Source organism: Chroicocephalus ridibundus, chromosome 6, assembly GCF_963924245.1.
Source record: "Chroicocephalus ridibundus chromosome 6, bChrRid1.1, whole genome shotgun sequence".
Lineage (NCBI taxonomy): Eukaryota > Metazoa > Chordata > Aves > Charadriiformes > Laridae > Chroicocephalus > Chroicocephalus ridibundus.
The window spans coordinates 32,141,936-32,158,897 of NC_086289.1; the positions used below are offsets into that span (position 1 = coordinate 32,141,936).

At 39.6% G+C, this 16,962-nt stretch overlaps 1 long non-coding RNA gene across 1 annotated transcript in view; it reads right to left on the reverse strand.

Moving 5' to 3' along the window:
* The window catches only part of LOC134517413 (uncharacterized), a 179,344-nt gene extending 164,511 nt beyond the window's left edge, over nt 1-14,833 (reverse strand). Inside the window, exons 1-2 of the long non-coding RNA XR_010071623.1 lie at nt 14,789-14,833; nt 10,434-10,566 (exon numbers count right to left, since the gene is read on the reverse strand). This is a non-coding gene — a long non-coding RNA (uncharacterized LOC134517413). The remainder of the gene's footprint in view (nt 1-10,433; nt 10,567-14,788) is intronic.
* Nucleotides 14,834-16,962: the final 2,129 nt, after the last annotated feature.

Consider the following 16,962-nt stretch of genomic DNA (forward strand, 5'->3'; position numbering starts at 1 on the left):
AGAAACTCAGAAAACTCTAAGCTTTCAAAAAACACATTTACTTCTGGAGAATATTACAACATCCTCTGCATTCAGCTTGAAACTGGCCTGATTCCATTAGGGTATCTTTTGTCATACTTGAAATGAATTATAAAAAACGTACAAAACGGACAGCACTGACAACCAACAATCCCGGCACGGCCCCCACCTTTTTCCTTCCTACCTCAGAACAACATTCTCCCAGCACGTTCACCTGAAAACGCTGTTCTAAGAATCTGAGGCTTCGGTATCTTTAAAGATAATGAAATTATTAGTGTTTTGTCCCTTAAAGCTTTTTCAGTTAAAAATTCAGTTGAACAGGAAGGTGTTTCATTACTGACAAACAGAAAATGGAGGATGAGGGTTTTACTACCTTTTTCTCATTTTTGAATTTTGAAATTTTGACCAGCCCGAAAAGTTGGATGAAAACAAACAGGTCAGACTAAATTTCGATGCCCTTCAAAGCACCCAAACCTCTTGGCACAGCCTGGCTGGGTGCCGTGCCCATGTGTACGTTGGGGCGGCTCCCCGTCCCTCAGCTGGGCAGGCAGAAGTGAGCGTGGCTGCTGCGAGGAGAGAAGGCTGAATGGAGGCCAAGCACTCCCGCTCGGGGAAGGCAGAGCAGAGAGCGAGCCAGGGAGATGAAGGGGGAGCAATAGAGAGCCTCAGGAGTCAGATTTGCCCCTCCACAAGAGGCGCAGTTGTCCCTTCCTCCTCGCCCCTGTCCTCCGAAGAGCCAGGGCTGCTGCCAGCACCGCTTCCCCGGCAGGCTGAGACCTGGCTGCACCATTTCACCCCCACTTCAGCCCATGGCTTAATAATCCCCAGCAGGAATATCGCGGTGCCAAAACCCCCGCAACTAGACACTGAGGAAGCAATTAAGGTTAGTACGACGGCATTTGTCTCTGCACTACTAGTCTCTGGTGAGCATAAGCTAAGACTTTTAACACCATTTTTTTTCCACACAGGTTTTGCATTTAATTATAGAGTAAGGGCACTGTGTGTTCCAAGAGCAATCATCTTACTGACATGTTATTCTGAAGCCAGCCTTCATTCAGTGTGACACATGCTGGTTATGCACTACCAAATAGAGCTATAATGAAGTGAGGCTGGGGAAAAACACGTCGGAATCTGAAGTAATGCCAGCTAAGAAAGCTTATCTCTACTTTATTATTATTATTATATTTAATAAACAATCCTTCATGCCTACAGAAGAAAGAAACAAATGAGGGCTTTCTAGGGTAGATATAAAAGCCTTGCACAAAAAATGTGTTTACTGAGTTACAACTACTGAACTTTCCATTTTGCTCTGAATAAAAAAGAAAAGAAAAAAGAAAAAAGCAGGCTGAAACAAATGGAAAAGTTTACAATTATGATGTGAAAAGGAACAAAACCCTCTTATTAAGGTAGAAGACAAGAGTATGTTCCAGGTCATGGCTTCTGAGCATCTTTGGTCAGGATCCAGCATTTTGTATAAAATTCATCATGAGCTGTTACGTTTAATCGCAAGTCAAATTTAAAGATCCATTGAAGGACTTCGCAAAACTTTCTAAAATAACTAAATAATGCTGCTGAGCAGTTTTGGGGGTGGATTTTTTTGACACCTTCATCTAATCAGCCTTCTTAAAAAGATTTCTCAGTTATCACCTACAAACCTGGGGCTGCAAGGGGGTAAGGATCCTCATTCTTTGCTGGGTCAGTCCTGTGAGCTGCTGGCATTGCGACGTGGCTGGTATTTAAGCAAGTTGTGAGCTATGACTGCGTGTTTTTCACGGAACTCTCTTCATTTCTCTTCTGCTGTATCCTGCCAGCCTCTACCGCGTTTATCCCTGTTGCCTAACAACTGCAGCCTGACTTGACATGAGGCTTCTTTGCACAGTACAGGGTGCATAGCGCCACAAGTTCCTGAACCATGAACAGGGCTCCAGCCCCGTTACAGAATAAGGCTTTTGTTTCCTTTCCTAAACTATAGTAATTGCTGCAAAAAGAGATCAAATTTTTCAGATGTTGCAATAGGAGGTCTGAAGATTTCAAAGTCGCTTGCTATTCCGTAGATATTTTCAGGGTCCTTGCTTCTCTTTATTTCAAGGCAAAATCTGTCACTGAAGAATGTATTGCTCTTTCAGTAAACAAGTAGAGTTTCATTTTTTCAGTTTCCAAATTACTTAAAATTGATCTTGAAATAGGGAAAATCTCATTCATATTTCCTAGACTTAGGGTTTTCACCTCTCTCTGACTCATTGTGGGCAAATACCAAGCCACTGAGACATTCACAGCATTTGAGTGCACGAGTCTCTCCTCACTTCTCCTCACGCCACATAGTATAAGTGTATGCAATTCTATAGGGGAATCCATCCCTCAGTAATTTATGTTGTTGTACAGGGAACTTATTACAGGAATAGCATCATGAAGCATCCCTGTTCAAAATTAGGGCACGGTCAAAGCTTTGTGAGAGCTCCATGATGTACACTTTCTGTCACACTTTTTATTTCTATTTTATGGTTCTTATTATAAAAAGACATGGCATAGATTATTTTGTATGTTCTAGCTACACTCATAGAGATGCATTCTTTATTATTTCCATAATGCACTTCACATCTGGAGGATATTATTTGCATAGCAACAGTTTCTGCCAAGACCAGCAACTTAAACTAAATTCCAAGAATGTTAACTCACGGCAGTATTTTTTAGCAAGCCTAATGTGATTACTACTCAAAAAAAAAATTAATTTCCTAAGCAAATATGCTGATTTCTGTGCTGTACCTGGAAACATAACTTCTGGGGGCAGAAACAATCTGTTTGGAAGATGACTGTGTTCCTGTGAGGACACATAACTCAGTGCCAATCTGGTTATACCCTTATTAATTAATTTGCAGTCTGTATAGGCCAGCCCAATAAAACAGTAGTATAATGTAGTAAAGTCCCTTTTCCTTCATCCAAGAGGCATCAGTTCCCTACGTTTCAATATTACACAGCCCCAGAGTCAGATCTGGGAAATACGTAACAGCCTTACAAACTGTGAGCTTGGACTGAGAGATGAGAAGTGATTCAGATAATATTTCATCCTTTTACTAACCTTGATTCTGATGTGCCCCTCAAATTATCCGAGTTATTACAGACCTACTTCAGCAAAGGAACGAGACAAAGCTTCTTTTATTATTAAAATCAAAGTAGTTTTCCATCATGGTTTTGACATAAATTCTTCTTTACGTTTAGCATGACCTGGCACAGCAAGAAAGTCTTCTGACGAAAACATTGCCTTGAGGAAAGCTTTAAAATTTTTTTACCCCATGCATGTCTTTATATCTGCTTTTTTATATCTTCACTTTTACATGATTATTTTTGTTCTCAAGCACTTCCAAGATTCGCATTTTAGGGTTTCCAATTCTGGCAACACACATCATCTCTCTTCATCTATGGCAAACCAATATCAGCACTTGTTACTACTATAAAGCAATTACTGCAAAATTAATCTTGCACTTCATTACAAACCCAAAAGAAATAAAATAAAAAAAACCCAACAAACAAACAAACAAAAAAACCCGCTAAAAACCTCATGGTAGCAATTTGATCAACTCAAAAAATAGGAAACTTTTTCATTTCTAAACTAACAGAGTCATCATAATCTTCTGAGTTACAGAGTACCTTCAGTACATTAACATACCATCTTTTATAAAACAACTTCCTATGCCTAAGTCTTCCTTACTTGTATTTCTACAATAAATTTTCTTGAAGACGCCAAAGCCCTCAATAAAGTTGACACTACAATGTTTCCTCTGGAATGTAATAGTAAAAAGAAAGATGTCTAAAATATTGTCACTAAAATTCCACAGATTAACCTCATCTGATTTAAGTTTGGACACTAAAACAAATCCAGCATTCCATGACATTGTTTTAGTAAGAATGGGCAGACTATCAATTTCTCATAGGCATGTTTTGAAAAAAATAATAAATATCCTCTCAGACAAGACCAATATTTTCATAAGAAATTATATCTGCAGGAAATAAGCAGAAAAATTCTCACTGTCCTGAGGAGATTTTTCCTTAACTAACCATTTCAGTGCTCTAGAAAAATCCTGGAAAACACTCGCTGATATTCTGTTGCTAGAAAGTTGCCATGGTATTGGGTTTTACTGCTGGCTTTCTTTTCCTGCATGAAAGCGCAGCATATTAGATTCTCCATATGTGCTATGTTCATTAAACTAGCCAAAGATGTAGATAATTTTCCAACAAATTGTTGCAGAATTCTAAAGAATGAGAAGCAACATTAAGAACATTCTAAAACCACAAACTTGAACAACTAAACCTGATTAGTAACCGTATCATACATGCATCCGCACACCATATTTATGTGTCTATGCATTTTGACAGGTGTTCAGTATTATTCTGTAATAACCAAAACGATTATTACTTACAAGTAGCACTATTCCCATGTTTAGAACCAGTGTAGACTTCAGTGGTATAATGTTTCGGCATTTTTATGATAGAGATGATTAAAGGCCGGGAGATAAGGAGAGATTAAAGTTCAAGGCCATGTTAGCAGTGACATGACTTCGGGCCTCTACTATCCAACTCCAAATCACACTTGCCTTTCCCATCCTAGCTTTCTCTCTGTGTAAAGGGTATTTACCCTCATCACTCTAAGTCAACCCACTAATCAAATATTTTTAAAGACTTGATTTCATACCACCTGCAAGGAGTATTTTTGGATTAATTAATAATATCCTCTGGCAATCCTATTATCTTGTTTTATCATGCTAATCAAAGCTTTAATCGCCCCAGGTACAGACTCCAGGGGTTACTGGCTCACAGTGCATCCCTGAATCTAGCTCCATTTAGCCATGTTGTCTGTCCTACAGCACTTTACTCTGCATTTCAGTGAGCTGAAGCTTTCCCCAGGACTACCTGAGTTAAGAGCATCCAACCTAGTCCAATTCTTGGATATCGTTACTGAAAGTCCTGGTAAGAGAGAACATGGTAAACTTGGCTATAGGGTGTGTAGTTGCTACGTGCTTATCATCATAATAAAAGACAGCGTGAGCTCAAATCTTCACTAATTTTCACCCAGAGCCTCAGAGCTGTTTGAGACATTGTGTGACCTGCTGTGGAGCACTGTGGAATACGTGCTGCTGCTACTTGCAGTCTAATTAAGCTTTTTCTTTTGATGGAAAAACCGTCTACATATCAGAGTGCCAATGCTCGCTTAATTCCTATAGAAGTGGTAAGAATACCAATCGCAAGAAGAACACAAAGAGGAACTGGTCGCGTAGCATGGCCTGGTAAAGCAAATCTCCTTTCTGCTCATGAGCTGTTTCTTCTCGCTGTACGTATTACCCACTCAGCACATGCAGCCACAGCCTTGCTTTCTTCGCTTGCTCGCCCACTTGCTTGGTTAACCATGACTGGCAGTTGCAAATTGAGTTGCCACTAACTGGCACATCTGAAGAAATAAACTAAAGCATTCTTACTCATTTCAACTTAATTTTCAACTTAAATGCTCCTACATGAGAGAAAAGAAACATAAGGAAAGAAAATTCTTCTATCAGCAGCCAAATTGCATAGCCTTGATAGCTTCCAGAATAGAGATAGCTTCCATGACACCACGAACAAAACAAACAAACAGAAGCCTTTGTTGGAAATGGCATGTTCATGTGGTTTGAATTCATTAAGTTCTCCATGGTAAATTGAGATAATTTTCAATTTTGTTGTTGCAGATACAGAAAAGGCAGAACCCCTTCCCAGACAAAACAATATACATCAACCCCCCTCTGCCACCTTGCAATAAAGGAAATCCCCACCAAGCATTGCAAAAGAAACATGTTTTTCTTTCCTAAAAACTACTTTTTTGAGTTAAAAGCTCCAGCTTGGAGACATTTGCGTTCTGTTCTTTTTTCCTTCCACCAAATGTCAGTCACTTCTGATATTCTCAATTCTTGCATAGAAAAGATGCCTCTGACTTCCACATTATACTGAGACAATTAGCTTCTATAAGAATAACAAGAAAATGCAACTATTCAAAATAAGATTTGCAATAACCACCTATATTGCTTTCCATGTACCCAAAGCTTCAGCCCCTGGTATATGCAAGGATTCCTAATGGGATATTTCTCTGTGTGAAACAGAAACGGCTAACGCAGAATCACTGGTGGAAGTTTCTGTGTGTGCGTGGAGAGGGAGGTCTTTCCTGAAGGTTTCTTCTGTTTCTAACAGGGCAAGAATTCTAAATTACATTTTTTTTTTATTAATGTTGAGGCATTTGTAGAAATTTCCTTTTTTTGTCCCCACTCCTTTTGAGAACTTCCCCAGATTAGATCACAATACTTTCCAGGAACGCTCAGCCAGAAATCCCTTCATCATCAATTGCTGGTGGAAATTAATGGTTACATCTAAAAGATAGCCTATGAAGTGGCAAAGCTTTGATTAACCACAACCTCTAGTTAAGTAGGGCTAGTAATGTCCCTCACAAGGTACCTAGTTTAGCCTCTTTTTTTCCAAAGGGAGATCCATTCCTCACAGGCTTTTTTCTACCTGTCCCAAAAGATCTGCAGTGATGGAATTCCACCACCTCAACGTGCTTTTACAAGCTAAGGTTTAAAAGCCCTGCTCAATGTATTTAAGTATTTACTTTTCTCCGTTATTTGTAATCTCAGGGTTGAAACCTCAGCAAACAATCCCCGCAGAAATTTCCTGTGGGAGACGGGAGGCCTGGTAACGAGCCCGCTGAAAGCAGCCTTCTGGACCTGACCCATTTCATAATTCACCATGGACTATGGACTTTGGTATTATTATTTTTCTTGGGAATTTCATTTTACTTGAGGACAGGTAATTGTTTGCACCTTCCTCCTGCAGGAATCCTTAATGCTGACCCCTACGGTGACCAGCTGGCCATCTTTTGATTTTTCTTCTAGAGACTGCCTTTATTTGAGGTAAAGCAGCATTTGCAGATGCAATTTTATAAATAATGATAGGAGAAGCAGTAGCAAGGTTTCATATCTTTTTTTCCACGCCACAGGAAAATCTGCCCTTCTGACATTTCCAGCTCAGCTGGAAGCAAGAAAAATCAGAGATCTCATAAGAGAAGTTGAGATCAAAATCTTCAAAGGGTTAGATATTTGAAATAAGCATATTATCTGTTGAGCCAGCCCAGCGGTGGACATTTTTGAGCTTTTCCCATTCATAAGTTCAGGCACCTTTTTGCAGAAGCAAAAATCTACCACCATGCATGCTGCTAAAACAATGATCCAAATAAGGTGAAGATATTCGATCCACCATTTCTTGACATCTAAAGCCTAATTAAGACGACTGCTTTCTGCAGAACCACATCAGCTTCCTTGCTTTCTCTCTTGGTAAATCTGGGTTTATGCAGACTGAAGTTTCCTTTAGACGGATTTTGTAACATTTCAGGGCAGGAATTCCCTGCACCTACCCCACTCATATTCTTAGCAATTTTGGGGATCGTACTCAGATTCTCCACGTGTCTCGGAGCACGGACTGAATCCAGCTGGTATGTCTCCTGCCTTCTGATAAATCCAGTACTGCTCTGGCATCAGCTCTGCCTGCTTATTAGCAAACGCCCTAACTGGCCTGGTCTCCAGTCTATCAGATCTGATGCAGAGGTGCTTCTCCTAGGTAAATTATGGTAAATAGTACCACACACACACACGACCCACTTACAGTAAATACTTTTCAGAACCAACTATTTATCTCCCTCTACCTTTAGAGCTAGATTTAGCTGAGGAACAAAATGCTGTAGGGGCTGAACTGTCTTGAAAGTCTCACAATATTAATTGCCGTGCTATAATTACAGCCCAATTAAAATTCAGTGTTGCACTCTTCATTAATTATCATCTCTAGCCTTACAAATAAGTTGGGAGAGACTGCTGTTCTGTAGATCATGTAGCTATCTCTCCTCCTCCTTGAGAATACCATGGCTAAATTCTGTACTCCAATAGTGGAGACCACAGCAGGTAAAACCCCTGGTTTACACTCTCAGCCTCACAATAACCCCATTCTGTGACTCACAAATGCTCAAAAACTCTCCACTGAATCCAAGCAGAGTTCTTGCTTTAGAAGGTATGATGAACTCAAGTCCTGTGAACAGCAACATAAACGGAGGCCATGGTATGAGGATTCACAAAAGCTGTTGACAGGACATCTAAGTCTAAAGAAAAAACCTCAAAGCTGCAGAGTCACATTCTGATACTGCATGAACTCATTCTGCTGCTTCCAAAACAGCCAAGGATTTTGCTGGGTTTACTGTGTACCACTACACTTTACGTCATCTGTAGTACCATACTTCAACCTTAAGTTGGGAAGAGGTTTCACCTGGCCTTCGGGGACCTACATAAAGGTACAACAAATTCTGCAGCAGGTTTGACCTGGATCAGGCCTGTGCTGGTATGTAATGAGCAGTTGACAAGTCCGGTCTGAAGGATCATGAAATCATGACTTCAGGCTGTGTTTACAAACATAACGACACAGGAACTCATTGCAATTTAACAATTTAGAAATTGCTAAGTTCCTAAGGGAAAAATACCTTTTATTATTGGACACACCTTGTATTTCACAGGGAATGGCTTGTTTCAATTTCTTCAGTGTTAGTGCTTGCTGAGTCTACTAATGCCAAGGTCTACTTGAGTGCCCTAAATTAGCAGGAATTAGACCAATATGGGTACGTCATTCAACTATGGCCTTGTAATGTTTCACAGTACAAAGCAAGCGCTTCCGCAGATTGTTGCCAATGCCACACAAATATTTATGGCCTGATCAGAATGTAACCACCTTCCTTGCACTAAATAAATATGGTCACAGACTGAGCAAAAACTCCATTTCCCCCTATATCCTCCTTATTCCACAACTAACTCACATATCTTTTGTTTTGTTTGTCAGACTCATCATTCAGATTGATCACCCGTTGTGTTACACTGGTGCCTGGACCATCTGAAGTAGCTGATTTGCTGATTCAGTGTTAACTGATTTCAGTTGGTCCAATGCAATATCCCATCTCTAATTAGCTGAGTAAAATCATAGTACATTAGCTTTGTAATATCTTTCTTTCTCTTTTTTTGTAAGTAAAAAAAAAAAAAAATTACAAAAGGCTCTTTTTTTCTGTTAAAGCACAACACGGATCTAACCTCAAGTGAGATGTTTTCCAGCAGCTTGACTCTTACTCCAAATTAGTAACCACATCCCTCGAATAGATTGTTGAAAACCCAAATGGATTCAATTATCATTAGAAGAAACGTATAAACTATAATAACACAACAATGTGTTGCCAAAGGGACTACAGTAAGAGAATGAATAAACAGGCACATAATTTAAAAGATGTTTCTGCCTTAATAACATCTGTCAATTCTTCTGTTGTGTTTAGAAACTACTGATCAAAGTATGTCTCCCTTCTACAGGTTGGTAACAGGGATCATGACAACCAGCATGGAGTGAGCTGCTTCAGGCACAGGCTGACAGGGAAGTGTGGGAGGACCAAACCACAAACTGAATGGAGGATGGCTATGAGGACGGTTTTGGACACGACCTTGTGATTTCTTACGCTTCCCTCAGAGGGATTCCTATGAGCCTCCCCTTTCCCTGCATGCTGGCCAGTATCCCAGTGCAGTATGTTTTCTCTCAGACTGTTACTGCACATGAGGACACACATCTGTACCCAATATGCTGAGCACGTTATCTGTATTCCTTACTTTTGCCTCCTGATTTTATTTGCTGCTCTGTACCTATGTTTTAAATATGCTTTCTATTCATCAAAAGCCTAATAGTTATTCTGAATTAAACATGATTTCCAGGGACTGGCAGAGCTTTCTTCTCCAATACGTATACACAAAACAAAAACAAAGCTCAAAAGAAACGTCAGGGCTAATTAGACAAAACAGTGTCATACACACTGACAAAGAGAGACCCATCAGGTAGCATATGTAAAGTGAGATTCCCAGTCATCAAAGCACTCCTTTCTAGTCGCAAACTGATTTTCATTTCCTCCTCTCTGGCATTGAAGCAGCAGGCTTTGGAATCTTGCTGCTTTTTCTTTTAACTTTACATTGGTTATATATTTGGGCAACGTAAAGGTTGATTTTACATTTCTTTCAGCATACAGCCAATCAACAAAATCAGCATGTCTTCCAAAAACAGAGTTAGCGTTCTGTCTTTCCTCAGAGGGGCTGTGAAGTGTAATTGATGTTTGCAAAGCACTAGAATATTCTCGCATAGAAAGTGCTAACTTAATGCCAAGTACTTAATACAGGCAGTGCCGGTTCTGTCAAAGTTCCCAAAAGTGACCCAGGGGCAGATCCAAAAAGGAATATTGACACACAAATAAAAAAGAGCTGAGGACTATCAATGCATAACCTAAGAGCCCCCAGAATGCGTACCCCAGGACTACCCAACTCTGTCAGTACAAAACTCACCAAGCGCTTCCCTTCTGAACTCAGATCTCTCCAGGCAGCCGCAGTTGGGCTTCTGAGCTTCCTCTGAGATGTTTAGCTCTGGCCTGAAGAGCTACACATGGAGCTTCCAGACACCCGGAAAGCAGACAGGCACCTGAAGAAATTTAGTTTTCATTTACTTTGTGGTTGAACATAGTTTGACCAAACACAACTGTAAAATGCAACATCTCAGAGAGAAGACAGGGGTGGTTGAACAGCTAAGGGCGTTGTCCTCTGCTTGTATTTCTTTTTCAGCAATTATTTCCCATAAAATGAAGAAACAGTCTTCTGCAGAGATTCGGCTCTTTGGCTTTTGAAAAATCATCCCCAGTTATGAGGATTAAGACTAGCATTGCCTTCCATTTGCAGACTTGCCTTTACAACAGGTCAGAAGGAGGCTTCCCACCCCGTCTGGCCTGTTCCAGCAGACCACGAACTCTGCAGGTGAAGAAGAGACTCAATACAAAAGTATCTCATGGTGAATGCTCCGAGTGCTAAATATGACTACCCGTTATACCCTGAAACTGAAGATTTAAATGTCATTCTGTGCACCACAGCAGCTTTGTTTCCAGTCTCAGTTTGAAATAAAGACCACATTTGACATGAAAATTATTAATTGTTTTTATAAAATAGTATACCCATGAACGAGACACGCTCTCAGTCCTGGAAAACTAAGTTGCATTTGGGATTTGTAGCAGAAATGGTTTCATAGTGAAGTCCCAGGACTATCATGAGTCGTAGGTCAATAGGTGATGTGTCTTGGGAAGATAACCTTTTCTTTAGGTGCAGTGTGTGATCTTTGCAGTAACTGAGTGAAGAGGGGAGAAAACCAGCACAGGCTATTTACTAGAGGTCACATTTTTAATCACAAAATGTTGAAGACATCTGCCCTAAAGCTATTAATCCTTTCAGTCAAAAAAAAATAGAGAAAAAAGTAAAAGTAAAAAGAAGCACTCCCACTAAAAATTTGAGTTCTTTGAAAGTCTTAAAAACAACAGCAGAGAATAATGAAAATGCAGAGAACTGAATGTGTTGGCAGACTGTCAGCATTTTTATCAGCCTGGGGGCAGAAAGTTTGTTGGAAAGATGGAGGTCTTTGTAAACATCTTGTTAGCAGTGGGCTTAAAAAGCATGGGATTATAACAATTGCCATCCCGATCTAAGTCAGAGGCCATCTAGTTAAATGGTTGCCATCAGCTGTGTCAGAAGAAAGCCAACAGCATATCCAATGCTCATCGAATTACTGTATTTGACCTTGGCCAAAAGGAAAGCAGAGAAGCAAATCCTAGGCGAGGGAGGTCTGTTTTGTTCATAGAGGGAGGTGCTGAGCGGGTCAGCAGTAGTGACAGGAAGCTAATCGCTGTAGGCTCTGGCTGTTGCCAACAAAGAGACAGAGCTGCTTGGAAACGCGCCCTGGAGGAGCCCAAGTTCAGAGCAGAGGATGTGAATTGCTCTTTGGAGGGGCTGTTTCTTTTCTCTGGTTTCATCATCAGGATCCTGCAGTGGTTAGTGCCCAAACCATGGGGTGGGGTGCTTTCTGATTGCTCTGCTTGGTCCCTACAGTCAGATGGAGTCCCCCACGATAGACAGCAACAGTGCCCTCAATGTGTGCAGTCTCCGTTTCTGAAACTACAGAATACAACTTCACTAACATATTATGAACTAACAAATGGTAGGGTAGATCTCTGATTTCTGGGAGCTAAGCTGTGGAAACTGTCTCCTTCCACCCAGGATTTGCAATGAGACATGAATAGAGATGCTGCCATTGTTCTAAAGATTTGGCAAATTTAACTGACATACACTACAGAGTGTAATCGTACCCCAGAGACTGAGAAACCCTTCCTGAAAAAAGATCAAGGACAATGTTTATACACACTTATGTTAAAAGTATAGAAGTGTAAATGTTATGTTGTTACATTCAAATTTAAATTAGATAAAAATCAAAGCAGAGCGAGGGAGAAGAATTATGAGGAGTACCTATAGATTTATTGTCTCATAGGTACCAATATATTAATATTTTAATTGCCCTTTAGAATGGCATAAAATTATTTAAAATTTTTCTCTGTTCAACTAATGCTAGATTTTCTACGAATTCATGTTACATATTCTATAAAGCATGAGTGGAGACTATTTATTGAGTTGTAAATGCAATAGCTCAGCAGTTTGACTGTGCAGCGCTTTCAGGTATTTCCTGAGAAGACAGGCTGGTGACTTGCAGGTGAGGAAAGGTACAGGAGAAAAGGGGAATTAATTTTTTTTTAATGCAATATTGCCTCAGTTTCTTATTGTGTCATTAAATATGTACTTTTGCCTCCCCTGAAGTTTTAACAAAGCTTTTTGAGGACTGGTTATGTCAACTGTATTTCTTAGGAAGTGGATACTTTCTATGGTACTTGAGTATTTTTCAAAAAATTTTGATGTTTATATGTTTTTTCTATATTTGCCTATGTATCATTAAGTGTAAGGTATTAAGATTATATGTCATTGTGAAAGAAATTATAATCTGACAAGTTTTAGCATTTCAAGAGAGTCTGGTTTTGACCATCAGATTGCTCTCATTTGCCTTGTAATGAGATTCCTGAGTCAAGCTGAAACAGACCATTAAAAACAATGATCCATCAAGGAAACCCGTGTGTATTATCCCAAGTCATTTATGTCCCCAACCTTGCACAGATGGAGAACTTTAATGATGTGGGCTCTCTTATAGGAACAAGTATACATTCTTCAGTAGTATAAACCAGAACCAAAATAGTATTTTGAGATTTGGAAGCTGAAAACAGATTGTTGTTCTAATTCAGTGCATTGAAATATTTGTAACAAATGGAATATCTAAGCAGGGAAGAGAACGTCCTGATGATGTGTCAGTTTTCCTCTGCCTAGAAAACATATGCTTGGGGCAGATGCACTGTGTTTGCTGATACACAGGTCAGGGAATTCTGAAAAGGTCATTTGAGACAAAAAAGTCTGACAAATATTTCAACACTTCAGAGATGTCCATCACTTTTTTGTCACTATTAAACCCAGTGATTCAAGATTTCCTATATTGTGCTAAGTTCCAAAACTATCTGTTTTGGAAACAGCTAAGCCGGATGATTTTAAGGAGCAGGCAAGAAAGAAAAAAAAAAAAAAAAGTGGTGTTCATTATGGAAAACCTTGAATGCGTTCAGCATTGTATTCAAGCACTTCAGTTTAATTATGTACATCTAAGGCCAAGCTGTATGGGGTTTGTGTCCTTCTTGGCAGAAAACAAGATTCATCTGAGGGTGTTGGTGTTTTTATGCTAATACAAAATCCTGGTGGAATGAAGAGGCAGCAGAGGCAGCATCTCACACATCTGGACAGAGTATCTTAATGTTTGAGTAAACTCTAGGGGTGAAATGACTGTTGTCACATAGTTAACCAAAAATGAAGAAAGCCAGGTCACAAAAAATACAGTAGGTCTGCGTGCTTTGCTGTTTTGTTGGGTTATTTAGAATTGGCTTCTTGAGTTTGTGAAAGACCCTTTCCTCTGTCAGATTTCCATCCACTTCTGCTCAGGAAGTACAGTGGGAAACTGAGGAGGGACAAGACAAGACCAATACATTACCAGCTAGACCAGAATCATTGAGGAAAAATGGTGCGTTGTGGACGTATTTCTTGCCAAGGAAGAATCTAGAAGCTCTGAACTGGAGGAGAAATGGGACCCGGTTTTACATGGGCTGCATTGCAGTTACTCTCTGAAGTCTGTTTAAGGTTCTGGCACATGAAATGGATGACCTAGTATGGCAAAGATGGGAAAACGTTTAAGTGATGTTACAAAATATTGCTTATAAATGCTTTGCCAAAGCCCATATTTTGCTCAAGGGCATATTCAGCTGAGAAAGCCAACTGAAGGTGAGATTTGTGCTTTCCAAAACAAAGACATCTTCAAAGCTAAAGAAGGAAAATGCAATGTTTTAGAATGAATTTCAATATTTCCATAGCAGCAAAATACTATTGCACCTTAATCTCTTTCTTTCTAAGAAAGTAGTACCTTGTTGGATGTACTTACATATGAAACAAGTATTCCTGAATGACAAATATCCACACATAACACAGTACGTGAAGTACTGACTACCGTTACCTTCTAGATTAAAGAAAAGGCAAGCAAATAACACCCTTCACCTTCCAGTCAACACTGGTGGACACAGAGGGACACAAAATATCTGAAATACTAAGACAGAAATAACAAACTTGCCGCTTCACGCCTAATGGTAGGAAGCATGGATTAATGGGAAATATTACAGAATATGTGCATCCGCCTCTTTCAACAGTTAGTGAAAACACATTGCTTAGTGCTTAAGAGAGAAATAACTTACGTAAGGTCATAAGCAGGTGACGACACCTCCAGAAAACATTACAAATTGAAAAGAACCTATAAAGATACAGAAGAATTTTGTTAACCAATCTGCAACAAATGAAGGCTTGTTCTAGTGAATACAACTGAACAGTCACTGCCAGGCTCACTGGGTTAGGTAACCAGTTTTTGAGGAATACTTCTTCACATGTAAGCATAATTTTAATTCTGCCATGTTTGCACTCCATCTACACTGGCTCTCCAGGAAACATGGAAGAGAATTAATGCTACCTGCACAATTATCAGTAAAGAGCAAATTCCAAAATTGTTGATGGAAGCATTTTCAGAAAGTTAGTTGTAAATGAAGTACCAAAAGTGAGAAAAAAAAGACAGAGCTTTGCTTTTGAGAGCAGGATGATGTGTGGGTGAGCAGTTACATAATACCTAACATCACCGTTTTGGTTATTTCTTTGTTCTTTTCTAAATATCCACCAGCTTGGACAAACATAGAAACACTGATGAAGATGTACTGGAGTACTGGGAGACTTATAATATTGTTAGTGTTTAATGATTACAGCTATTTCAGGGCAATGAAAGCAAATGTATATTTGACGCCGTTAGATGCTGGTTTAATCTAAAACTGATGCTTTTACTAAACTTCATGCTAAATTTTTGGCCAAGAGGTCATTAAAGGAATCAACATCTAATGAATTGAGGACAACTGGATGCATGTATAAAATATTTAAATATAGCTGCAATATTTCTACAGGTCAGTATTTTGGAAAAACCCATGTGGATAGGATTAAAAAGAAAACATTTTATGAGATTCTATTGTTTTGTTTGTTTATTGATTCTCTGAAAAAGCTTCAGTAGCTTCTAGTAGACATCCTGGCTGTACAAGCTATGTGTAGTCAATGATTCTTTATAATGTGGCCAAAGGAAATGAAAAAAAAAGTTAATAAAAATTGCCAAGTAAATTTTAATAACAAGAAAATTATCTGTATGTGTGCTGTATGATAGGCACTAATGTAAGAACCTAACTCAATCAGAGAGTGACCTGCAGACGGACACTACATTCAATTCAAAGATGAAGAGTCTACATTAATCAAATCCATTATCTATTGAAAAAATGTATGCAGTTCAAATAATTCTTACATCTTCACACGGGTCATGCAGCTGCTGCCTCAGTAACAATCTATCAGAGTACGTTAAGGTGCACAAAATGGCTGATTTTAGGAAAAATATTTAAGACAGCAGGACCATACATAACAAGAAAACAGCCTGAATACATCTCTACTTCCAGCCAACCCAGGTGGAGCATGACGGGGAGGATCTTCTCATTGCCTTTGTACTGCCTTTCAATAGAGATTTTCAAGCTCAGTTTGCTCAAAAGTACCAGAAATTTCAACTGGAGGAAAGAGGTATTTCTCCACCAGAACTGCAGGTCCATCTGTTTGCATGAATGGACAGATTTAGCCTATTTACCTTTGAAACAGAGATGTTTATATAACTTCTACCCTTCTAAGATGAACAGCATAATTCACCACTCCAGCAAGGCTGACCTGGTTACCTCCAGCCACCAATGGAGAGAAATCAGTACCCTGGCAATCCAGTATGCAAAAGCACAGCTGGGTTCAGCTGCCAACCCCAACCGGTCTTCCAGTCTTGCCCTGTCCATGGCAAGGGGTAGCAATAATCCATCTATAAGCAGAGAGTAAGATGTTGGGCGCTCAGCTCTAAACAAGAGTCTCAGGCCCTCATTATCAAGTTTCATTTACACTTCCATGGCATTACTGACTTGCTCCATTCTTTCCACCCGTTTGGTTGTCTCACAATTTCATGTCACATGTGGGCCCTCTTTTTTTAAGTTGCGCTAACAACAGAGCATTGGAAAAGCCTACTGTATTAGTTTTCTTGCCTGGGAAACCTGCTGCACGTATCAAAGCTGCATTTCAGTCCTCTTCAGGCTCGGGCAACTGATTTTCAACATGCCTGGTTTACATTTTCAAGCCTTTCTTTACAATTGCAACAGCTAAAAGAATATATATGTGGGGGGGTTTAAATAAAAACAAACAAACAGATGCAGAGAGTTCCCAGTAACCACCTCATTTCAAAAAGCTTAGGTTAAGCAAGGGAAACTGTGCCAGCTGGGATATATTTTATCTATAGACTGAAGGGGTGGAAATTCTTCATTCC